Here is a 26,776-nt window from a genome sequence, read left to right as displayed (position 1 = left end):
AAATATTGCCAGATGACGATCTTTTTCTTTCTTGGAAGGTACCACAGGTTATGGTACTTCCACACCTTCATCCACAGCTTTTTCACTCCCACTCTTCTTTTCATGCTTATGATTTTTTTCTTCTTTTTCATTTTTTTCATTTTCTATTTCTTTTTCTACTTCTTTTTCTTTTTCTTGGTCCGTCAATTCTTTATTCTTGACCATTATTTGTTCCTTTTTTTCTTGATTACTTTCACCTCTCACCTCATTTTTCTTGCCATCAGTACCTTTCTTGTCAGCAGTTTTTTTCTTATACACAACACTATCCTCATCCTTAGCCTCCACAAACCTTTTACTCCTTGTCATCACAGCTTTGCATTCCTCCTTGGGATTCTGTTCTGTATTTGCCACAAAACTGTTTGATGACTTGTCAGCTATCTGCTTGGCCAGTTGTCCCACCTGGACCTCAAGGTTCAGTGCTGACTCAGTGCTTTTATGATTTGACATTGTTACCTGCATAAACCGAGTCAAGGTCTCCTCCAGCTTAGTAGTCCTCTGGAATATGTTTGGTCCTTGTTGGATTGGCCTGTTTGAAGGCCCACTCTGGTCTTTATTGAACTGGTTGCCAGGGTGTATCCTCCACTGTCCTTGTTGATTATAGGGACCCTGCTGGAAGCCTGAAAATCCTCCTTGAGTATACCCTTGTCGTTGTTGATTTCCCATATAATGAATTTCTTGAGTGTTTTCTTCAGTGGGAATACATTGGCCTGTTTCATAAGCCTCACCACAGATGGTACAACCTGTAACCTGCAAAATAGAAGAGTGTGTAGGTTGACCCATAGACAACTTAGTTGGCAGCTTACTGAGTGTTTATGTTAAAATATCAAGTTGCTTAGAAAGCAACTTGTTCTATGCCAATAAAGCATCATGTGATGATAGCTCTATCAAGCTTTTCTTTGTGGGTTGATGGGTTCTGTCTCGTAGAATGGCATGATCGCTGGCTGACATGTTCTCAATCAGCTCCGTTGCTTTTTCTGGGGTCTTTAGTTTTATCTTTCCCCCTGCAGAAGCATCTAACAGTTGCTTGGTTTGTGGTCTCAGCCCATCTATAAACATATTCAATTGGATTGGCTCGGAAAATCCATGAGTGGGAATTCTTCTCAACAAGCTTCTGAACCTCTCCAATGCTTCACTTAGAGATTCATCAGGAAACTGATGAAATGAAGAGATTGCACCTTTCTCTTCCGCAGTCTTGGACTCTGGGAATTATTTCTTTAGGAATTTTTCGACAACTTCTTCCCAGGTTTTCAGACTGTTACCCTTGAATGAGTGGAGCCACCTTTTGGCTTCTCCTGCCAATGAGAATGAGAAAAGGCTGAGCCTAATAGCTTCATTTGGTACACCGGCAATCTTAACAGTGTTGTATATTTCAATGAACGTTGCCAAGTGTGCATAGGGATCTTCATTAGGTAATCCTTGAAATAAGTTCCCCTGTATTAAATGAATTAAAGAATGTGGGTAGTTGATGTTATTAGCTTGCACTTCAGGACGTGCAATGCTGGTGAAAAATTGTGGTATTGAACTACTTGAGTAATCCTCAAGGGTAATCCTCTAGTCATGCTCTTCTGCCATGGTAATGACTTCAGGTAATTGAGTGGCGGATTCCCTTGGTGATGGTGAGTCAGGTGATAATAAGTCAGAGAAATGAGTCTCCTCCTCAAGAATGGATGCAACTGTTCTATCTTACAGAAGTTTCCTTCTCCTCTCGGCCCTGTTCCTTCGCAATGTAGCTTCAATTTCTAAGTCCAAAGGAACTAAATTGCCTGGGGAGATCTATGCATATACAACACTAACAGAACAGCGGTTATCCTGTTTAGCAAGAAAAGACAAATAGAAATTAAGAACAAATGTCATACCCTAATTTCGTCCGGGGATTATTACTTGATGACATGCAACCTTTGGTTAGCCGCTTTGAGGTACTTGGCGTCCTTTGTTGCACGATAAATGAAGTCCCGAGACGTCTCAGAAATCAAAAGGAAGCAAGCTTGCGCGATCCGTGAAATTCCGTAATGTGGCGGAAATCGAAAAGAGGTGTTTTTGCGCAATCCGTGAGTTTCCGTAACTTCTTCGAAAGCTAAAAAAGAGTAAATACATAATCCGCAAGGATTCGTAACCTTGCGGAAGGAAAATAAGTATCGCTACGAAATTCGTAAAGTTTCGTAACGTTACGGAAAAAGAATTACCAAAAAAATAGATGGGGGTGCATTTAGTAAAAAGGGGGGTGCAAATAGCAATCTGGCCCACTTGGGCCTTCCAGATCCTTCCTCCAGAAGGCTGTTGCTTCTGGAGGAAGCAACCTTGCTCGCCTGGGCGAGCTGGGTGGCAAGCTTCTCCCATATTTTGCTATAAATAGGGGGAGAAGTGAAGAAGAAAAGGGTTCAGCCTTCTTGGCACTTCTCTCTCTCTCGAAATTGCTGAGGAAAATTATTTCCGTGAAGAAAATCCAAGCCGAGGCGCTTCCGTAACGTTTCCGTAACGTTTCCGTGAGTAATTACGCGAAGATTCTCGACCGTTCTTCAAGATTCATCGTTCGTTCTTCGTTTTCTTCAGTCTTCAACGGGTAAGTACCTCAAACCAAGCTTTTCAATTCATTCTATGTACCCGTGGTGGTCCACATTTTGTTTCATGTATTTTTATTCTCGTTTTCACTTGCTTTTTATACCCCCTTTTGACGTGCTTAAGCCATTTATTTAAGTCATTTCTCGTTTAATCTAAAAATAAAATTCATTTCCACCGATCGTTTGGATTGTATCATCCGTTAATTTCAGTTAAAATGAATTCCGACCGTTCGGTCGTGCCGTAACCACGTTGGAAATCAAAAAAGAGGTAAAATAATAATATAATAAAAAAAAATACCTTTTAGTAAAATAAAGCGAAAAATCAATCGGACGTTTTCTCTTTGGGATTTCTCATTCTTAATTGAATTGACTAATAACTAAAGTGAAACTAAGGCTAAAATCAAACTCGCCTAGTCAAGCTCGTCCACAAAAATAGGTTTTTTTGAAAGTTTATCATTTCAGTTTCTTACTAAGTAAAAAGGATCATTTTTAAGGTCCAATGCCTTAAAATGATCACCCCTCAAGTAAAAAAAAGAATCACTTGATTCACACATGTGGAAGAACTACGTAGGTCTGATTTCCTCTCCAAAGGAGGGTACGTAGGAGCAAAAGCCCCGCTTTTGTCGACCTCAAAAAATAAAAAGAAATAAAAGTTAAAGATAACACAATTCCACAATTCTAAAAAATAGGTTGTTGTCCTTCGAGACAAACGTAAGAGGTGCTAATACCTTCCTCAAGCGTAAATATAACTCCCGAACTTAGAATTTTTATTTTGACCGGTTTCCTTCGGTTTTCCCGACGTTTTCCACAAATAAACGTTGGTGGCGACTCCGTGCATCTTTCCTCCTTTGGAAAGCGCACCCGTGAGCCTCGCCCTCGCTCGCCCGCGAAGGGCTCGTTGCGACAGTTGGCGACTCCACTGGGGACATTTTTGTGAGTTAGGCCTATTTTAAGGAATTGTGGAAATTGTGAAGCTTTGTGTGTGCATTTATTTGAACTGTGTAAAATGTAAATAAAGGTTGTCTATTTTGCATTCTTTACACTGCATTCTAAGCACCCACGGGTTTGAGTAAAAAAGGGGCCCTATACCCGGGTTCATGGGAATTTAAGGAGTAGAGGTGAATCTATCATCATGCTAGGTCTCCGACTTGCTTGATAATAGTGAAACCTCGTCTAGAGCTTTCTCTCTTTATAATGTGTTGTCGCTGGTATTCCATACCGCCACAATAGTATTATCTTGAGTGATTATACCTCTAGAAAACAGCCGTGTGAGTCATGAATTGTTGGGGAGTAGTTATTAGAGACCCCTAGATATTATCCTAGGTTCCCAAATAGGGGCAAAGAGCAAACACGCTCCGTGCCATTCGTTCTCATGCATTTTTTGGTAAATAGCACTAGTTTATAGTTTTTGCTAGTGGTGTTTGGTTTCTTTAGAGTAATGCATAACCTTTTTAATGCTACGTTGAGGCGCCATCATGCCCAAAACGTAGCATTAAAATTGGGTCTCTGCGGTCTCGTGTGTATGAATTACCCCTTTTTCTTGTTTTCTTTCCGTTTCATGCATACGCATCGCATCATTCATGTCGGAGTCTTGATCCACCCCTTTTTTAGGTAAATGATGGGGACAAATCAAAACGGCAAAAGGTTTTATCAAGTCAAGGTTAAAAGTCTAGATGTCACTAGCCTCAAGGAATTGGGACGATTGATGGGACCCCTCCAAAGGCAAACCTTCCGCAAAGTTTACGGGAAGATTCTAGATTTGACCGTAGCGGAGGTATTTACGGAAGCTGTTGTATCCCTCGCCCAATACTACGACCAGTCGTTGAGGTGTTTCACGTTAGGGGACTTCCAAATGGTGCCAACTATTGAAGAGTTTGAAGAGATATTAGGATGCCCTCTCGGGGGGAGAAAACCGTATCTTTTCTCCGGCTTTCTTCCTTCCTTGAGCAAGATTGCAGCTGTGATTGGAGATTCAGCAAAAGAGTTGGATCGCATGAAGCAAATTCGGAACGGCGTAGTGGGCCTGCCTCGGAAATACTTGGAAGGCAAGGCAAGGGATATGGCAAGCCAAGAGAAGAGGGGCCCGTTTGCGGATATTTTAGCTTTGCTGATTTTTGGGGTTGTCCTCTTTCGGAATGTTGACGGTTTGGTAGACTTAGCCGCCATTGATGCTTTCCTCGCATATCACCATAGCAAGGAAAGTCCAGTGGTGGCTATCTTGGCAGATTTGTTTGACACCTTTGACCGGAGGTGTGAGAAAAATAGTGCACGGATTGTCTGTTGTTTACCCGCTCTCTGTGTGTGGTTGATTTCACACCTATTCCGACAAGACACGAGACACTCGTGTCCGCTTCAAAGCTATCACTCATGCGCCGAAAAAGGAAGAGTCGATTGGGACCAACATTTGGCTGGGATAGGGGGCAGCGCGATCAATTGGTTTCCTCGTTGGAAGGAAGGCAAGGAAGGAGTTCTTTTCTCGTGTGGGGACTATCCTAATGTTCCCCTGATAGGGACTAGGGGTTGTGTTAATTATAATCCCGCACTCACCATAAGACAGCTAGGGTATCCCATGAGGGGAGCGCCAACCGAAGAAAGTCTCTCGCCTTTCCTTGTGAGGGATCTAGGCGCGCAAGGCCTCAAGGTTATACAAAGAATCCACAAGGCGTGGAGGAGTCCGTTGAGGAAAGACAAGGAGCTTAGAGGCATCCGAAATGGCGTCATCGGAGGTTATCATGGATGGCTAAGGTTTCATACGCGAGGGTTAGATTGGCTCTCCAAATTGAAAGTTATCGATGAGGAGAACTTCGAAGCTCCGGAGGAAGATGAAGAAGTCCGAGCTCTAAAATTAGAGCTAGGGAAGGCGAGACTCGCCAAGGAGAAGTTCAAGTCAGCTGCTACACACGTCCGGAAAGAGTGTACCAAGTTACAAGAGGAAAATGCGGCCACTGCAAGAGCCCTTGAACAAGAAACCAAAAGGGCCCGCAAGGAGGAATATGGCCGAGAGAAATTCCGAGGAGCATTGTGGGGTAGCAACAATGAGCTCAAGCTCCAAAGAGAGGAGAGAGATCGGTCACGGGTGCATGGCATGATCTTAAAAGAAGAGTTAGTTGCTTGCGCGAGGTCCAAAAGGAATTTGGCTCAACACTTGGAAGCCACGAAGCAAAGCATGCTAGCTATCATAGGGCAATACAAGGAAGAATTGAACCAGTCCATGGCCCATGAACAAAAGCTAGTGGAGGATTTTGCACAAGTGAATGCCGAAAAAGAAGCAAGGGGGAGGGTGATTGATGCATTGCATCAAGAAGCGACTATGTGGATGGATAGGTTCTCCTTGACCTTGAATGGAAGTCAAGACCTCCCGCGTCTATTAGCCAAAGCAAAAGCCATGGCCAAAGTGGGTACTGCCCCCGAGGAGATTCATGGGCTAATCAATTACTGTCAACACATGATAGATTTGATGGCCTATATAATTAGGAATCGTTAGGTTCTCTTGTAACACCTTTTGTATAATCTTGGCTAGATGAAAGCTTTGTTCTTTTTATAAAATGAGAAGTTCTGGACTCATTATGTTATCTAAAAACCTTGGGGTGGATCCAAGTGCTCCGATCATCCATTTGCATACTCATGTTTTGGTGGCATACTCACCGTTGTTTATTTCTTTAGGAATTTCATCATAACTAAGAAAACACCAAGGCACCCCTATAACACTCGATCCAGAAAAATGGATAATGAAGAGGGCGTGCAGGAACAGATGAAGGCCGATCTATCGGCCTTAAAAGATCAAATGGCTTCCATCTCGGAGGTCATGTTAAAACTCCAGAATACCATAGAGGATAAAGCCACGGCAACCGCCTCCAGTACAGTTAGGGAAGCGGAACCGGTGCTGCAACCCGCCTTGAATCCGGGCCTAGACAGAAACACGGCCGTGTTCGGTTGAAGGTATAGTCCGCAAGCTTATCCTTATGGCCTGCCTCCGGACTTTACCCCCCGTGCCACCCCGGAAGATTTAAGCCAAGCCCCTACTTTCGAGGGGCAACTCCCACCTTATGAAGACTATCCCGGGCAAGACGATGGGGAAGGAGATACCCATCTTGGCCCCCTGCTCCACCTCAAAGATCCGTCCCCACATGAACTACCCCAACCGAACATAGTCCACCATATCCTGGCCTCACCCACACCCGTAAAAGAATCTGTTCCCTTCGCGGAAGATAAGGGAAAGATTGAGGCGCTTGAAGAGAGGTTAAGAGCAGTCGAGGGCCTTGGCAATTACCCATTCTCGGATTTGGCGGATTTATGTCTTGTGCCCAACATCGTCATCCCTCCCAAGTTCAAAGTACCAGACTTTGATAAGTACAAAGGGACGACATGTCCAAAAGGGCATCTCCGGATGTATTGCCGGAAGATGGGGGCGTATTTCGCGGACGAAAAGTTGTTGGTCCATTTCTTTCAAGACAGCTTGGTCGGAACAGTAGTGGCATGGTATACCAATCTGGAAGCTTCCCAGATCCGATCATGGAAGGACTTGGCAACTGCTTTCATTAGGCAATACCAATACAATACGGACATGGCTCCCGATCGGAACCAGCTTCAGGGTATGACTAAACGAGAGCATGAGTCCATTAAGGAATATGCCCAAAGATGGAGAGATCTCGCAGCCCAAGTCGTACCGCCCATGATGGAGAGGGAGATGATCACAATTATGGTAGATACGTTACCCACGTTCTACTATGAAAAGCTGATAGGCTACATGCCAGCTAACTTTGCGGATCTCGTCTTCGCCGGAGAAAGGATTGAATCCGGACTACGAAAAGGCAAGTTCGAATATGCTGCCAATATGGCCCCCAACAACAACAGAAGAGCCCCAGTAATGGGTGCGAGGAAAAAGGAAGGAGATGCCCACGCGGTCTCCACCGCCCCAACATGGATGAAAGCACCCCAAAATATCCAAAGCTCATACCAGCCCAATCCCCCAAATTTTTTAATCCAAGCCGGGAATTCCCTCCCGACTCAAGTAAAAGGACCACCCACAGCAGAAAGAGCGCCGGCCCAACACACAGCTCCAGCCGCACCCCAGCCAGTTAATAATACAGCCCCCGGCGCGACCTATAAATATGCACAGCACTCGCCCCCGAAAGACAACTTCCCTCCTATTCCCATGGCATACTCCGAGTTATGGCCTTCATTATTAGAGAATCATTTGGTGGTGGCCATACCCGGGAAGGTTCTCCAGCAACCCTACCCCAAGTGGTATGACCCGGGTGCCAAGTGTGTGTACCATAGTGGAGTTCCCGGACACAATATTGACTCCTGTATCCCGTTCAAGTATAAGGTGCAGCACCTGATTAGTGTCGGCTGGCTATCGTTTTAGGAGGAAGGCCCAAATGTTAAAACCAACCCGCTAGCTAGTCATGGAGGGGCTAGCATGAACGTCGTCGAAGAGGATGGGCCATCACGGACAAAGAGGTTAGGAGAGGTGGCTACTTCTAGACGCTTCATCTATCAATCACTGCAAGCGGCGTGCATGGTCTCCCGAGGTGGAGATGAAAGGGATGAATGTTTGTTTCACCTCGGGGAGTCGCATGACATGGAAACCTATCCCGTGGTGGAAGAATTGCTTCAGCGGCTCAAGGATTGCGGGCAGCTTGAAGTGTCCATAGGAGGGAGGGAAGAACCACATATTTGCATGCAGTCGGAAGAGAAGAAGGTTCCTTTAACCCCCAAGGCCCTAGTGATATGTTTTACTAGGAAAGGGACCGGCTCCACACCCATATACCCCCGGACGGTGCCCAAGCCAACGCCATTTGCATATCAAAGTAATAAGGTCGTTCCGTGGAAGTATACCCCTCCCGTGTCCAGCGAAAGAGTTGCAACCGAAGTTGACTTCCTATCAGCTAAAGTAACCAACATCACCGGCCTCAGTGGCGTAACCCGCAGTGCTCGGGTGTTCGCTTCCCCTCACCCGGCGGAATTGCCCTCTAAAGGGAAAGCGCCCATGGTCCAAGAGCCCACAGACATAGCCACCCCCTCGAAAGAAGTAGATCCTCCCGTGGCAAGAGGAGCCGAAAAGAAAGAGGGACTTTAAGGAAAAACAGTGACTTTGGAAGAGGCCCATGAGTTCCTCTGCCTCATCCAACAAAGCGAGTTTAAGGTAGTCGAGCAACTGAATAAAACTCCAGCAAGGATCTCTTTGCTTGAACTACTCATAAACTCCGAGCCTCATCGTGCGCTATTGATGAAGGTCCTTAATGATGCCCATGTGGCGCATGATATCTTAGTGGAGGGTTTCGAAGGCATCGTTAATCATATAACCACCAACAATTATATTGCGTTTGCGGAAGAAGAGATTCCCGTTGAGGGGAGAGGACACAACAAGGCTCTACATGTGTCGGTGAGATGTATGGACCACGTTGTCGCAAAGGTACTTATCGACAATGGATCGAGTTTAAATGTAATGCCGAAGACCACTTTGGAAAAGCTTCCTTTTAGTGCGTCACGTTTAAAACCGAGCTCGATGGTGCTGCGAGCCTTTGATGGTACTCGGTGGGAAGTGATGGGGGAAATCGACATTCCCATTCAGATAGGCCCCCACATTTGCAATGTGGTGTTTCAAGTAATGGATATAAATCCCGCCTATAGCTGCCTCTTAGGAAGACCGTGGATTCATGCCCTGGGAGTGGTCCGTTCAACGCTTCACCAGAAATTGAAGTTCGCAGTGGGTGGACTTTTAGTGATAGTGTCGGGTGAAGAGGATATGTTAGTGAGCTGCCCCTCCTCCACACCGTACGTAGAAGCGGCAGAAGAATCATTGGAAACGGCTTTTCAATCCTTTGAGGTGGTGAGCTGTGCCTCGGTGGAACCAAGTTCGTCGCTACCATCTCTCTCCAACGCGGCCATAATGGTGGCACGTGTTATGCTCAGGAACGGATTTGAGCCCGGAATGGGTCTAGGCAAGGACTGCCTCGGGAATGCCGACGTGGTCGATATCAAGGGAAATCCATACAAGTATGGATTAGGGTACGAACCCGGGATGCCGGGGAGGAGGAACGTGCCATCAAGATTTCGGGCGGATAGGGTATGGCCCGGCCGTATTAGCCAGTGTTTCACCAGCGCTGGAATGGTGTCCGAGGAGGAGGTGGCTGCAATAGAAGAGGAGTTCCCTCAAGACCCACCAAGTTTTGTGCAACCATGCCACCCCGATTCCCAAGTGGGGAACTGGCGCGTGATAAGCCAGTCAGAAGTCTATACCGCTGATTCAATGTAATTAGAGCCTATAGATTTCCGTTCTCTTTTGTTTTGTGAAACCTACCTTATTAAATAAACAAAGAGATCTTGTTTCATCTGTTCTTGCAGTACCACCCTTTCTCATATCATTTTGCATGTTTTTTGTTTCTTTTGCCTTGTTTGGTATAGATATGAGGGTCGATTCTTTGAGGATCCTAACAACGAGGGTTTGACAATCGATTTCGATCGAGATATAAGCCAAACGATAAACGAGGAAGAGGAAGAAGACATCCTATCACCAGAGTTGGAGAGGTTGGTCACTCAGGAAGAACGTGAAATGAAGCCTCACCAAGAAGAAACCGAATTGGTAAACATGGGGACCACGGAGGAAAAGAAAAAAGTAAAGGTAGGAACCGGTATGACCGCGCCTATCCGTCAAGGCTTGATAACCCTTCTTCAAGAGTATCAAGAAGTCTTTGTGTGGTCGTATCAAGACATGCCCGGTCTCGATTCCGACATTGTGCAGCATAAGTTGCCTTTGAATCCTAGGTCTTCTCTGGTTAAGCAAAAGTTACGAAGAATGAAACCCGAGATGTCTTTAAAAATTAAAGAAGAAGTAAGTAAGCAGTTTGATGCAGGATTCTTAGCTGTGGCGCGATACCCGGAGTGGGTGGCCAACATTGTCCCAGTCCCAAAAAAGGACGGCAAGGTTCGAATGTGTGTAGACTACCGGGACTTGAACCGGGCCAGTCCAAAAGACAATTTTCCCCTGCCACACATTGACATATTGGTAGATAATACAGCCAAATTCGCCCTTTTCTCATTTATGGATGGTTTCTTGGGGTATAATCAAATAAAGATGGCACCTGAGGATGTAGAGAAGACCACATTTGTCACCCTATGGGGGACATTCTGCTATAAAGTGATGGCCTTCGGGTTGAAAAATGCTGGGGCAACCTATCAGCGTGCCATGGTGGCATTGTTCCATGACATGATGCATAAGGAAATAAAGGTCTATGTAGATGACATGATTGCCAAGTCTCGGACTGAGGACGAGCACCTTGTCAATCTGCGTAAGCTGTTTGGAAGGTTGCGGAAATACCAATTAAAACTGAACCCAACTAAATGCACCTTTGGGGTGAAGTCGGGGAAGCTGCTAGGATTTATCATAAGTCAGAAAGGGATAGAGATAGATCCCGAGAAAGTAAAGGCCATCCTTGAAATGCCGGAACCACGCACGGAGAAGCAGGTTCGGGGATTTTTGGGCAGGTTGAATTATATCGCGAGATTTATCTCACAACTCACCCCTACCTGTGAACCCATTTTTAAGCTGTTACGTAAGAACCAAGCGGTCCTATGGAACAGTGACTTCCAATAGGCCTTCGAGAAGATCAAACAGAGTCTCGCGAATCCCCCGGTGCTCATGCCACCTGTAACAGGAAGACCTCTTTTCCTGTACATGACCGTGTTGGACGAGTTTATGGGGTGCGTGTTGGGTCAGCATGATGATTCTGGGAAAAAGGAGCAAGCCATTTACTATATGAGCAAGAAGTTTACCGCATGTGAGATGAATTACTCAATGCTGGAAAGGACGTGTTGTGCTCTGGTGTGGGCATCACATCGGCTTAGGCAGTACATGCTCAGCCACACCACGTGGCTTATTTCCAAAATGGATCCCGTGAAATACATCTTTGAAAAACCGGCCCTCACGGGACGAATCGCTAGGTGGCAGGTATTATTATCTGAATTTGATATCGTTTACGTCACCCAAAAGGCGGTAAAGGGAAGTGCCTTAGCAGATTATTTGGCCCAGCAACCCCTCCAGGATTATCGGCCGATGCACCCCGAGTTCCCAGATGAAGATATCATGGCCCTGTTTGAAGAGAAGCGGACCCACGAAGACGTAGACAAATGGATTGTTTGCTTCGATGGGGCATCCAATGCTTTGGGCCACGGAGTAGGGGCAGTCCTTGTATCCCCGGATGATCAGTGTATTCCTTTCACGGCTAGGCTAGGTTTTGATTGTACGAACAATATGGCCGAGTACGAAGCATGCGCCCTCGGGGTTCAGGCGGCCATTGATTTTGATGTAAAACTACTCAAGGTGTATGGAGACTCAGCTTTGGTGATACGCCAATTGAAAGGAGAATGGGAAACTAGGGATCCGAAGTTGATACCCTATCAAACTCACATCTTGAGGTTAGCCAAGTACTTTGACAACATTTCCTTCCACCACATACCTCGGGAAGAGAATCAAATGGCTGATGCACTAGCCACCCTGGCATCCATGTTTCAACTTGCCCCACACGGGGATCTGCCGTACATCGAATTCAAATCTCAAGGCAGGCCGGCATATTGTTATGCAATAGAGGAAGAGCGGGATGGGAAACCGTGGTATTTCGACATCAAGTAGTATGTCGAGAACAAAGAATACCCACCAGGGATTTCTGACAATGACAAAAGGACGTTGAGGAGATTGGCTACTGGTTTCTTTGTAAGTGGTACTATCCTATACAAACAAAACCACGACATGACCCTCCTACGATGCGTAGATGCCAAAGAGGCGAACTTCATGATTGAGGAGATCCACAAGGGTTCCTTTGGGACACATGCCAATGGGCATGCTATGGCCAGAAAAATCCTTAGGGCCGGTTATTATTGGCTCACCATGGAAAGCGATTGCTGCGCTCATGTCAGGAAATGTCATAAATGTCAGGCATACGAGGACAATGTCAATGTTCCGCCACATCCTCTGAATGTTATGTCCGCCCCTTGGCCTTTTTCTATGTGGGGAATAGATGTCATTGGGGCCATCGAACCCAAAGCGTCGAATGGTCACCGCTTCATTCTTGTGGCAATAGATTACTTCACCAAATGGGTCGAAGCAGCTTCTTATACTAATGTCACAAGGAATATGGTAGTTAGATTCATAAAGAAGGAGTTGATTTGTCGATACGGACTCCCCAGGAAGATCATTACTGACAATGGCACCAATCTGAACAATAAGATGATGCAGGAGATGTGCGAAGACTTCAAGATCCAGCATCATAACTCTACCCCTTATCGGCCGAAGATGAATGGGCTGTAGAGGCTGCGAATAAGAATATTAAGAAGATTGTTCAAAAGATGATAGTGTCATACAAAGATTGGCATGAGATGTTGCCTTTCGCCCTACACGGATACAGAACCTCAGTGCGAACTTCTACTGGGGCAACGCCGTATTCTTTGGTTTATGGGATGGAGGCAATACTCCCATTTGAGGTAGAAGTTCCTTCTTAGAGGATAATGGCGGAGTCAAGCCTAGAAGAGTCAGAATGGGCTCAAGCACGCTACGACCAACTTAACCTTATTGAAGGTAAGCGTTTGGCCGCCATGAGCCATGGGCGTTTGTATCAACGAAGGATAAAGAACGCATTCGATAAGAAGGTACGCCCGCGCAAGTTCAACGAGGGGGACCTCGTGCTGAAGAAGATGTCCCATGCTGTTAAAGATAATCGAGGCAAGTGGGCCCCGAATTATGAAGGACCATTCATGGTGAAAAGAGCTTTTTCTGGGGGTGCTCTGATACTCACCAATATGGATGGCGAGGAGTTGCCCTCGCCCGTGAACTCCGATGTAGTTAAACGATATTACGCTTAAAGTCTGGGGCAATCGAGAGGACCGTTGCACGTTTTCATTTCTGAGTTTTTCTCGTTCCTCTTGGCTTCCTCTAGGGATTCCCATTCACTGTATTTGTCTCGTTTCTTTGAAAAGAAAAGATGGGTGAGGTTTTTGGCCTCCCTTTGGTTTCAAACATTGTGTTTTAGATTTGTTATAACTTGAGCCCTCTTCGCTCGGTGTATGGGGTGCCCCAAACGCTTATTTAAAATTGAATCTAACCAGCCTTCACTAAAATAAAATCATCGCATTAGAAACATTCATACATGCACATGCACATGCATATCTTGTGATAGCAAGGAGCAGAATTGTCTCAGGCCACGGTCAAAAGTCAAGACAAGTCAATGGCAGAAATCAACCAAGGTAAGGCGATGACCGGTCACGATTGGTTGCATATCATTTGGCTCTTACTTGCAAGTACTTAGGGATGGAAGCGAATGAAGGATAGGACCGCGACCGACCAAGCGCCAACCATTCCCGACGCTAAACAAGCAGAGAACGTCGCTGCAAGGTAGCCCAGTATCCTTTGCGTTCGCAGTTTCTTTTACTATTGTCTGTTTTAAATAAGTAATCGACACCTAATTCTAACTTAAGTAGGCTCAAGTTAGGCAAAACGCTAACCCATGAAGAAGGAGGGGACATGGTTAATGTTCCCCTCAAAAAAAAAAATGGCAGGTTAGCTCGCTTGGGCGAGCCACCCCTGCATTCAAAATATAAAAACGAGGGAGGGGAACATTTTTGCACCCCAAAAACTGCCCCCCCCCCCCCTCATTCAAAAAAAGAGAGTTCACGGGACTCACGGTTTTTGCTCCCCCAAGCCACCTTTGGTTGCATTTTGCTTTCATTTTTGGTACTCCTACTCACTCCAACAAGTAAGTATCTCATCCTTGAGCTTTCTAGCTTTCCATTGGTGTATTTTGGCCTTCTTTTGGTGCTCTAAATTGTGGGAATATGCTCAAATTTGTGGGGCAATTTTGGTTTGTTTTCATGCTTGATTGGTTTGAATTAAGGGGTTGTAGGGGATGGCCTTAAGCCTAGGGTGCATCCTGAAGCAATGGGGCATGCCACATTGCCCCCACTCTCTTGCTATTCATGCCTAAACGTGCGCCCACCAAGTGCTCGGTGAAATGCCTCAATGACATATGAGCATGGTTTTGTAAGCTTGGGATTGTGGGACTGTTTTATATATATAGGGACAGCATGAAGGATTTAAAATGAGAGTCCGAATGCAATTCTAGGCCTAGGAACCCAAGCTTTTAATTTCAATGCAAGGAAGCATGACTTATGCCTAGGAATCTAAATTTTGGTTTTGAATGTAAAAAGGCATGAATATTAGGACATGTTTGAGAGGTTTTTATTAGAATTTAAATTTGGCTACCCCATGAGGAATACCTTGCACCTAGGTAGCATGAAAAATACCTTTCAACGGTATGTATATATGTGAATATATATGGCATAAAAATATGTTGCAAAGTGTGTGAATATATGGCATAAAAATACCTTGCAATGTGTGAATGAATAGTAAATAATGCATTTCAAAATATGTATATTTGTGGATAGGTAGCATAAGAAGCCTTTCAAAAAAAATGTACCCATGCCAAAAATGGCACAAGAATGCTTCCCAAATGAATATATGATGTGGAATTGCCCCTCAAGTGTAGATAGATGGCATGAAAGTTCCTTTTCAAATGCAAGTGTGTGCGTGACGTGAGATTGGCTCTCCAATGTGCATATATGTGTAAATAAATATGAATGAAACAACAAAAAATTTGTATGTTAGTAAAATACTTCAAATGTGTGTAGGTAGTTTGTGGTAGCAAAATAGTTAGGATATGAACATATGTAATTTTGGCACAATACCTTGAGCATGCGTATACGTATTCTTTCCAAAAAAATATATATATGTGGTAACTAGAATGTTTTGAATATCCTTGTATGTTGATATAAATAGTAGGATATTCTACACGTACGCATGTGCATAAATGTGTTACTTTAAACATGCGCATGAGTCCGTTCTCCACCGGGGGGGATTAGCATGGCGTTTTTTGCGTTAAGATAAGCATTATCGTGTAAAACTAACTTCTAAATGTTTGTTCTCGCAGGAAATGGCCCCGAGGAAACTTGCCTCAAAGAGATCCAGGAAGGATAAAGTGGCCGAAGGAACTAGTTCCGCTCCTGAGTATGATAGTCACCGCTTTAGGAGCGCTGAACACCAGTAGCGCTTCGAGGCCATCAAGGGATGGTCATTTCTCCGGGAGCGACACGTCCATCTCAGGGACGATGAGTATACCGATTTCCAGGAGGAGATAGTTCGCCGGTGGTGGACATCACTGGTCACCCCCATGGCCAAGTTCGATCCAAACATAGTCCTCGAATTTTATGCCAATGCTTGGCCTACAGAGGAGGGCGTGCGTGATATGAGGTCCTGGGTGAGGGGTCAGTGGATCCCATTTGATGCATATGCTATCGGCCAACTCCTGGATATCCTTTAGTGCTGGAAGAGGGTCAAGAGTGTGAGTATAGCCAGAGGAGGAACCGGTCCGATGGGTTCGATGAGGAGGCCATCGCCCATTTGCTATGTATACCGGGGCAGGATTTTGCCCGGACTGCTGCCGGGAGACGGGTGCGGATCATGCGCACCAACATGACCACCCTGACTCAGATCTGGATGACTTTGCTGCTCAGCAACATCCAGCCCAGCGACCATAATTCCGACCTCCCCCTACCGAAGTGTCAGCTGGTGTACGCCATCCTGACGCGGATGAGCATTCACGTGGCTCAGTTAATCGTTGATGCCATCTATATATTTGCAGGTATGGCACCTACCAAGCACCCTCTGGACCCGGATAAGTCCAACAGGGCCCTGGGATTTCCCGCCTTGATCACAGGACTCTGCCAGTCGTTCGGCGTCCCCGTCGCACCTAGCAAGGTGATTCGGCCGCCCATCACCCGAGCTTTTATTAAGAAGTACTGCACGCAGAGACAGGTTCAGGGTGATGCACCACAGGCCGCGGATGCGCCGCCACCTCATCAGGCTGGTCCAGCCGGATCGTTTGATACGGAGCAGTATTTGCGGCATTTGATTCGCCAGCAGGCGGCCAACCACCGGGCTCATGTACAGACCCATGATTGTCTTTATCAGATAAGTCTCAGCCTGCAGAGCCAGGGCTTTACTTCTTTTCCGTGCCCTACTCCGGACCAGTTCAGGGCAGAGGTCGCATGGCCTGGAGATTAGCCTGAGGCCCAGGCAGGAGAAGCACCAACAGAGGCACCAACAGAGGCTCCCGACGAGGCAGATGAGGCCCGCGAGGAAGAGGAGATGACCGATTTACTTGATTTCTTAGGAGGAAGCGGGGCCACATGATTTGGAGATCCCTTCATCCATGTTTCTTTTTGTTTCCATTTGTTTTTTTTCTGTTACATATCATCTTATTTTTGTTTGACTAAGGGACTAACGTTTGTTTCATGTTTTGACTTTTGTTTTGTACATACATATCATTTGAGTTGTTACGTCGGTACTTGTTTCATTGTTGTCAATAGTGTTTGTTGAAATTCCGGAATCGTGTAGAGTTTTTCATTTAGGAACATCATTCTAAAAAAATAAAATGAACCAAAATCCTAATAAAAAGAAAGAAGCGTTGTGAATAAATGTCATGTTCATAAAGAAAAGAAAATGGTTTTTATTTATACATGTATGTAGAAGGAAAATGTGTGTATGAAGAAACTTTTGTGTAAACCATAAGTGTGTGTTGGGAAAAATGAAAAATCTTTGAATGTAAATAGGGTTTGTATATAGACCGTGTGATGTAAAGAGAAGAGTTCTAATGCGTGTACAGAAAAGGTTTGTCATGTATAAGAATATAGATGTACAAAGAAAAGTTTTCCTTATAAAGGACCACAGGTGTACATTTTTGTGAATATATGAAAATGAAACAAAAAGGAAAAAGAAAGAAAGACCGCGAAGATCGACATGTTATAGTTAAGAAGTATAAATCATTCGTAAAGAGCAAACGTATCTTCTGGAAACAAGGGACTGATGCTAAGAGTTTATTTTCCGGAATGAACCGAGATAAGGGTGGATGAATTCATTGAACTGATGAAAGAACATAACTTGGAAACGTTGGGTCTGTCTGTGTAAATTCCCAACCGTAGTATCACAATGTCAAAAAAGGGATGCTTGAGTGCCCACCTGGCTGTAGCCATGACTAATTTTGCACGTTGTTTTCAAATCATCATTGTCACGCGTGCCTTATGGAATAATGTGGAAGTTCGGCCCGAGACCGACACCTTGACACCCAAATTTGTTTTGCCCCAGATATCGAGATTGGGTTCCCACGATAAAAGACCCCGTTGAAACACAACCTTGAACTTTTTTGAACCTTGGCCTATCAAAAGAATCCTCCTCCTTTCCCCCGAAGCAAAGGACAGGGAAATCTCCTCAAGGGAGAGCGAATAGAATGCTAAAACCCGATTTCCCAAAGAAAGGGATGAGGAAGGAAAAGTGAAGAGAAAGAGAAGGAAGAAATGGAAAGAAAGAAAAAAGAAAAATAAAAATAAAGAAAAGAACAAAAGAAAGGAAAGAAGGGTTCCCGATCAAGGATCGAAAGGAAGTGAAAAGGGAAAAGAAGCAATTCTCGATTAATAAAAGAAAGAGGACAAAAATTCTTCAAGCCAGATTGCCATTTGAAATCATTCTCGACTGGCAATATCCCACCCTACATAAACAAAGAGGAAAAGACCGAAACACCCAGCTTCCTCTCCAAAAAACCAACCCTCGAGAAAATCCTATTGGTCCGTGATCGTACGTTTGATCTTTGATTCGATAGGAAGTCGTGTGCAAAATAAAGTCATGGTGCAGTTATGGATTGGGAATAGGATAAAACACTTGCCTTGTGAGTTTTATGCACTATGAGTGATTTATTTTCAGCTTAGCCCGATGTTTCCCCTGCATGTTCATTTGAAAGCTAAAAGTTGACATCCTGCCCTTCATTCTCGGTTACAAGGAAAATTACCCGTGGCACAAGTATATTGTTTCTCTAAGATATGGTGCTCTCGCGAATGATTTATTTTTCTTTACAAAAAGCATGTTTGCCTTTCAGGTGGAAAAACCCGGTGGACCGTTCAGTCCCGCCAACCACCCTTTTTCGGAGCACCATGAATATTATTGCCTAGGGCTGTTCATGGGTCCTCCACTTTCGAGTTTGGAGCTGTGTTTCATGATTGCCTAAGTGCGGACCCTCAAGGCAATCCTCCATTCTCACCCTTTTTTGGAGCTCCATGAATTGCGTTTTCGTTCATGTGTCCTCCATTTCCGAGTTTGGAGCTGTGTTTCATGATTGCCTAAGTGCGGACCCTCAAGGCAATCCTCCATTCTCACCCTTTTTCGGAGCCCCATGAATGTTATTGCCTAGGGCTGTTCATGTGTCCTCCACTTTCGAGTTTGGAGCTGTGTTTCATGATTTCCTAAGTGAGGACCCTCAAGGCAATCCTCCATTCTCACCCTTTTCGGAGCCCCATGAACGTTATTGCCTAGGGCTATTCATGTGTCCTCCACTTTCGAGTTTGGAGTTGTGTTTCATGATTGCCTAAGTGAGGACCCTCAAGACAATCCTCCATTCTCACCCTTTTCGGAGCCCCATGAACGTTATTGCCTAGGGCTGTTCATGTGTCCTCCACTTTCGAGTTTGGAGTTGTGTTTCATGATTGCCTAAGTAAGGACCCTCAAGGCAATCCTCCATTCTCACCCTTTTCGGAGCCCCATGAATGTTATTGCCTAGCGCTGTTCATGTGTTCTCCACTTTCGAGTTTGGAGCTGTGTTTCATTATTGCCTAAGTGAGGACCCTCAAGGCAATCCTCCATTCTCACCCTTTTCGGAGCCCCGTGAACGTTATTGCCTAGGGATGTTCATGTGTCCTCCACTTTCGAGTTTGGAGCTGTGTTTCATGATTGCCTAAGTGAGGACCCTCAAGGCAATCCTCCATTCTCACCCTTTTTCGGAGCCCCATGAATGTTATTGCCTAGCGTTGTTCATGTGTCCTCCATTTTTGAGTTTGGAGCTGTGTTTCATGGTTGCCTAAGTTCGGACCATCAAGGCAATCCTCCATTCTCCACCTTTTTTCGGAGCCCCATGAATGTCATTGCCTAGCGCTGTTCGTGTGTCCTCCATTATCAAACGCGAAGCTCTGATGACTGGGAAACACGTTATTCTGTTGTTTTCCGGATCGGTTCCTTCGCCAGATATGTGTATATGTGTATATGTATATTATATTTGTTGTTGTTTGTATTTGGTTTTGTGCAGAAGAAAAAAGAAGGAGTAGAGACGAGAGTCGTCATCATTGAAAGGGCAGGACGGACGAAATCAATGTCCTATCTTTGCTTTCCTCTTATCTCCGATGAGAGGTAAGTAAAGAGGGGCAACTGTCATACCCTAATTTCTTCTGGGGATTATTACTTGATGACATGCAACCTTTGGTTAGCCGCTTTGAGGTACTTGGCGTCCTTTGTTGCACGATAAATGAAGTCCCGAGACATCTCAGAAATCAAAAGGAAGCAGGCTTGCGCGATCCGTGAAATTCCGTAATGTGGCGGAAATCGAAAAGAGGTGTTTTTGCGCAATCCGTGAGTTTCCGTAACTTCTTCGAAAGCTAAAAAAGAGTAAATACATAATCCGTAAGGATTCGTAACCTTGCGGAAGGAAAATAAGTATCGTTACAAAATTCGTAAAGTTTCATAACGTTACGGAAAAAAGAGTTACCAAAAAAATAGAATGGGTGCATTTAGTAAAAAGGGGGGTGCAAATAGCAATCTGGCCCACTTGGGCCTTCCAGATCCTTCCTCCAGAAGGCTGTTGCTTCTGGAGGAAGCAACCTTGCTCGCCTGGGCGAGCTGGGTGGCAAGCTTCTCCCCTATTTTGCTATAAATAGGGGGAGAAGTGAAGAAGAAAAGGGTTCAGCCTTCTTGGCACTTCTCTCTCTCTCGAAATTGCTGAGGAAATTTATTTCCGTGAAGAAAATCCAAGCCGAGGCGCTTCCGTAACGTTTCCGTGAGTAATTACGCGAAGATTCTCGATCGTTCTTCAAGATTCATTGTTCGTTCTTCGTTTTCTTCAGTCTTCAACGGGTAAGTACCTCAAACCAAGCTTTTCAATTCATTCTATGTACCCGTGGTGGTCCACATTTTGTTTCATGTATTTTTATTCTTGTTTTCACTTGCTTTTTATACCCCCTTTTGACGTGCTTAAGCCATTTATTTAAGTCATTTCTCGCTTAATCTAAAAATAAAATTCATTTCCACCGATCGTTTGGATTGTATCATCCGTTAATTTCGGTTAAAATGAATTTCGACCGTTCGGTCGTGTCGTAACCACGTTGGAAATAAAAAAAGAGGTAAAATAATAATATAATAATAAAAAAATACCTTTTAGTAAAATAAAGCGAAAAATCAATCGGATGTTTTCTCTTTGGGATTTCTCATTCTTAATTGAATTGACTAATAACTAAAGTGAAACTAAGGCTAAAATCAAACTCGCCTAGTCAAGCTCGTCCACAAAAAATAGGTTTTTTTTAAAGTTTATCATTTCAGTTTCTTACTAAGTAAAAAGGATCATTTTTAAGGTCCAACGCCTTAAAATGATCACCCCTCAAGTAAAAAAAAGAATCACTTGATTCACGCATGTGGAAGAACTACGTAGGTCTAATTTCCTCTCCAAAGGAGGGTACGTAGGAGCAAAAGCCCCGCTTTTGTCGACCTCAAAAAATAAAAAGAAATAAAAGTTAAAGATAACACAATTCCACAATTCTATAAAATAGGCTGTTGTCCTTCGAGACAAACGTAAGAGGTGCTAATACCTTCCTCAAGCGTAAATATAACTCTCGAACATAGAATTTTTATTTTGACCGGTTTCCTTCGGTTTTCCCGACGTTTTCCACAAATAAACGTTGGTGGCGACTCCGCGCATCTTTCCTCCTTTGGAAAGCGCACCCGTGAGCCTCGCCCTCGCTCGCCCGCGAAGGGCACGTTGCGACAACAAATATTCACAAAAACAATCAAAGAATAAAACAACGCCAAATTAAAAGAAGTTCCCCGGCAACAGCGCCAAAAACTTGTTCGGCTTTCGGCAAGTGCACCGGATTGCACAAGTAGTATAAAACAGTAAGAACCGAGTATCGAACACTCAGGGAATTTGTGTTATTTGGTAAGCTATTTTAGCAAATAGGTGTCTGATGTGTAAAGGTAAGTGTGAATAGGAACAAGTGTGTAAACTATCTGTGCAAAAAGAAATAAAATCACGCGAAAGAAATGATGTGTAAAAACAAGTAGAGAACATGTTGGCCTTTCTAATAGGTGCCTGATGCTAAAAAGAAATTCTCTATCTAACAATGCTCATGTGTTCTTATGGTGTCTCTTGAGATACTAAACCCCGATTCCTCATGATAGTTAAGCCTAATCTTGATCAAGTATCGTCCGCTGATTCCTCTTGTATGACTAAACTCAACCAGAACCGCATTAAGACACACATACACAACTAAATTATCGCACCCCGATTCCTCGTGATAGTACAACAACTTAGCCTTGTACTATCAAGGACTTTAGAGTCAGACCAGTTTCCACTATTGAATGACCCTAACAAAGCATGCATCTACGTGATCAAGGTAAAGGCATACTGGAGTGAAAAACAAATAGCACAGAGAACACACAAAACATCATTAAATAGATAGAAATATATTTACATCAGGTACCTACAAGGAAGATCCAATAGAGGATTTAGCTTTCCATACCAGGAAGTCTTCTATACAACAAAGAGAAGAACAAGATGAAAGATTGTAAAAATACAAGTGGCAAGGATGTCTCCTTCACCTCTAGGATCTCACAATCACTCACAAACTCATCTCAATCTTTCAAACCGACTCCTGCTTCAAGTTCTGGTCGCTGCAGATCTTCACACAACCAAATCTCTCAAAACTTTGTGCAACTTGGACCTTTCTCTCTCTAGAAACCCTAGACATGCAAAGTTCTGAATCCCAGTCCAAACTCTCTCTCTAAAATCTGATTTCAGGCTTAAATAGGTGACCTTGTCCGTGCTCGTGCGCTTAGCGCACTTATGGACCGCTTAGCGCACATTAGTGAATTTTGGCTTAGCGCGTGCCTTTCTCGCTTAGCGGATGAACTGAAGCGGTGCGCTTAGTGAGATGAAGCGATACGCTTAGCGAACCTGTACAGCTCATCTTCTTCCAGAGTCTTCCTCGCGTTTAACCCATGAGTGTTGCGCTTAGCGGACACTCGCTAAGCCAACAGATTGGCTTAGCAAGAAGGTGAAAAACAACACTTTTCAAAGCTTGTCTAATTAACCTGAAATTGAGAGAAAATGATTATTAAACACACAAAATTGAGGTACTAAGTATTTATTGCCTATACTTAACAGAAAATACTTATAACACTACAAAATAACCATAAATTGGAAGAGTTTGATACAATTTACACAAGTTTGATACACAAAAGTTAGTCGTTTTCACCGACTAACAGATCCCAAGGTGTGTTCAAAGTTTGTAAAGGATTTACAGAGATAGTAGAAAATCTCAAGTGAGTTGCTTGAGGACTGGACGTAGGTACAGGAAGTGGTCGAACCAATATAAATCGAGTTTGCATTTCTCTCTTCCCTTATCTCTTTTATGTTATTGCTATCAATTTTGTCTTGCATGTTTAAAGAACATTATTAAATTGATTGTTGTTTCTTTTGCATTTTGAGCCTATCATATAGAAGGGGGTTAAAAGTTTGTTAGGGGGAAATTTTGAAACTTAATTCACCCCCCCCCCCCCTCTTAAGTTATTGAGACCACTTGTCCAACAAAATTAACTTCACCATCCATCCTTCTCCTCCCAACACTGGCTTCGCGCACAACTTAAATGGGCATCCATATTTTCTACTGTCAGTGCATGTTCTAACCAAATCCTTCTTCTTAGGCCTATACTCACCACTCCTTTTGCAAGCTATTAACAAAAATTAGGCCCTTCATCTAACACCAGTATTTGTATCTGACCTCATTATCGTGGCTACAAATCCAATTTCTTGAGCCACCGATTGAGCCCAATGTAAAACATCATCACGGGTAGCAAACAACTATAATACAATTCAAAGAAGGTCTGAGATCAATGAACATTTATGTAACATAATTATTGTACCAACAACAAATTAGACAAATACCTAAGAAGTATTAAAGGCATCAAAGCAATCAACGTGTTCTACTTTCACGCCAGCATCTTCCTCATTTCAACATTCATATCAACTTCTTCAGACATCATAGTATTATACCTCCATTGTTCTTCGTCCATCTTAATAAAACATTTAATAAATTCAATGATAAACAAAAAATGACTTAAAAAATTATACAATCACCTCATTTGTTATCGACACAAATATAGCTCTATACAAAATTAAAAAAAAATGTATTGTACATCATATAGCCACAAAATACATTTTCATTACATATCTTCATTAATATATTCAATTATAAAAAATAAAAAATAATATTATAATTAAACAAATGACTAATAAATATCATATAAATTCTAATAAATACATCATTCAATTAAATATCAAATTTTTTAATTATCATTTATTGTAATAACCATCTTAATACATCATACAATTAAATATCATATTTGTTTCATTTTCAATCACTATAATAAACATCTAAATACATCATTCAATTAAATACCAAATTTGTTTAATTATCATTTGTTGTGATAACCATCTAAATACATCATTCAATTAAATATCATATTTATTTCATTTTCAATCACTATAATAAACATCTATATAACATCATTCAATTAAATACCAAATTTGTTTAATTATCAATTGTTGTAATAAACATCTAAATACATCATTCACTTAAATACCAAAATTTTTAACTATTAATTACTGTAATATACATCTAAATACAACATTCAATTAAATATCAAATTTGTTTGATTATCAAATTTTGTAAATAAATTAAATGTACTAAAAAATTTCCTAATAAATTAAAATTTAAAAAAAAAATCAAAACAACTAATTGGCAATCCGTATGGTTCATACGGATTGTTAATCCATATGAACCATAATCTGTATAGCCATACAGATTGGCATCCATATGAACCATACAGATTGTTAATCCGTATGAAACATACGGATGGTCAATCCGTATGTTTTGAAAAAAAATTATGCACCTCTTCTTTTCCGGCAATGAAAAATCACCGAACTTCACCGTATATTCATAAACAACACACGTACACCACCAGAGACAACAAACGCTCATAAAACAACGCTAAAGAAAGCAAGTTACACTAAGGGAGTGTAGTTTTACAAAAAAATAAGGCACTGCAGAAATGAAAAACATGATCTATTATTTATAACCGAAAATACCCCATAAGGGAATTTTTGGTATTTAGGAAAACTGCTAGGTGTACTAGCAAAAATGTTTGGTGCCCCAAGCACTTCCCTTCATTTTTCTGGGTGCTAAGGCTTCAACACGGTTCCTCTGACCCAAAAGTATTACGATTGCCAAAAGGGTTTGAAGAACAAACTAGAGGACAAGGAGTGGTGTGCACCATGTGGGCTCCACATTTGAAGATATTGGGCCACGTGGCAGTTTAAGGGTTTTTAACTCATTCGGGATGGTCCTCTATGGTGGAGGCTATTCAAAATGAGAAACTCATGATTTTTTAACGTTTTTAGCAGACCAAGGAATAAATGCGAGCCTGCTGGAGGAGAAAAAGATGGGGCATTCAGTGCCTAGAGATGAGCAAGATGGATCGTTCACAAGTGACTCAGTGGTTGACTCACTAATGTTGGTTATGCTTCAAGAAGAATGAAGGATTTATAGGGAAAATATTAAAGGCGTGAAGGAGGTATTTGTCAATAGAGAGACAAGAAATGTATGTTAAAAATTTGTTGGATTTCCTTAGTGAGGAAAAACATCCAAACTTGATGAACTATTGTTGCATGATCACCTGTAGAAGAAGCCAAAGTTGATGAGCTATGGTCTAGGCTTTTCAACTAAGATAGCTAGCAATACTATGAACGGTTAATATTATCATGCAACTATATATGACTTTGTTAGATTATGAATGTGTAAGACTATTGTTGTTGCTTTACTCACAAGTAAGTTCATTGTCATATTTTTAACATAGACGTCTACATAGAGAAGGAAATGATGTAGGTGGAGGACCTGGACATTTGGCAAAATCAGGGGTGAATAAGGGGAGATGGGGAGTATATAACTGGTAGCACATGTAGAAAAAAAGGACTAGATGAAAAAATATTTGGTTAGTAACTGAGAGATTTGTTCAATTTCGACAAAGTTCAAAAAGCTAGTGTGTTGATGGAAGGAGGTGTCATAAGGCTTAACTACATTGGCAATGATTTGGTAATCATTAGAGGCATAGATATGGACAACGCCCAACAACTTATGTACTTAAATGATGATGGTGTTATTGGAATTTTAGGGGATCCTTATAAAATACCAATAACCACTATGAACACATTATGTTAGATTATCAAGAGGGATTATGAAGAATACCTGGATTCATAGTATGCAATGGAATTAACAATTATAAGGAGTAGTTGGTTTGGTGATCTTCCTCAACTAAATCATTGTTTTCCTTTGTTGGGACCTTCGTTTTCTCATCAGATGGGGAAAAGATAAACTATTTCTTAATTTGGTATGTTGGGGACCAAACCGTGCTTTAGGTTTTTAACCTGTTAGAGTTTCCATTATTCATGAACGGGCCAAACTGGTTTCTGCTTATTAAGCCCATATTAATTTTCTGATGATAGTCTAATAAGCTCGCCAAATTAGATCACTTATATTGAGCCCATAAAAATGTAAATAATTAATATAAATGTTATAATATAATATTTAGCCCACATTAATTAATTAATTAGAAATTATAAATGTCACATATACTTGATGACATAGATCTGTTAGAGATAAGGGGAGCAACATGAAGACAATCTTGGAGCTTGAAGAAGTTTTGTCTTTTATATACCCAACTCTTTTGAGTGGTATTTGTATTCATTGTTGTATTGTGTGTTACATCTTAGTCTCTATCTTTTCCTATGTACATCATGCATCATCATGTAAGAGTAAGAAGAGTGTTTCTAAAGTTGGAAACTTTCTTCGGTGCATAAAAATCTTTGTTTTTAATCGATTACAAGGCTAATTGTAATTGATTACACAAGTTTTTGTAGCTTATAGAGGGATTCTCATATCAGTTTAATCGATTACAGGTAACCATAATCGATTACACAGTTCAGTTG

General features: G+C 42.6%; 1 pseudogene; it reads left to right on the top strand.

The window, feature by feature from the left end:
- Positions 1-25,545, top strand: part of LOC114397130 — a 131,574-nt pseudogene extending 106,029 nt beyond the window's left edge.
- The last annotated feature ends 1,231 nt before the right edge of the window (positions 25,546-26,776 follow it).

The sequence above is a fragment of the Glycine soja genome, chromosome 18 (genome assembly GCF_004193775.1).
Source record: "Glycine soja cultivar W05 chromosome 18, ASM419377v2, whole genome shotgun sequence".
Taxonomy (NCBI): domain Eukaryota; kingdom Viridiplantae; phylum Streptophyta; class Magnoliopsida; order Fabales; family Fabaceae; genus Glycine; species Glycine soja.
This window is presented reverse-complemented; position numbering and strand designations above follow the sequence as displayed.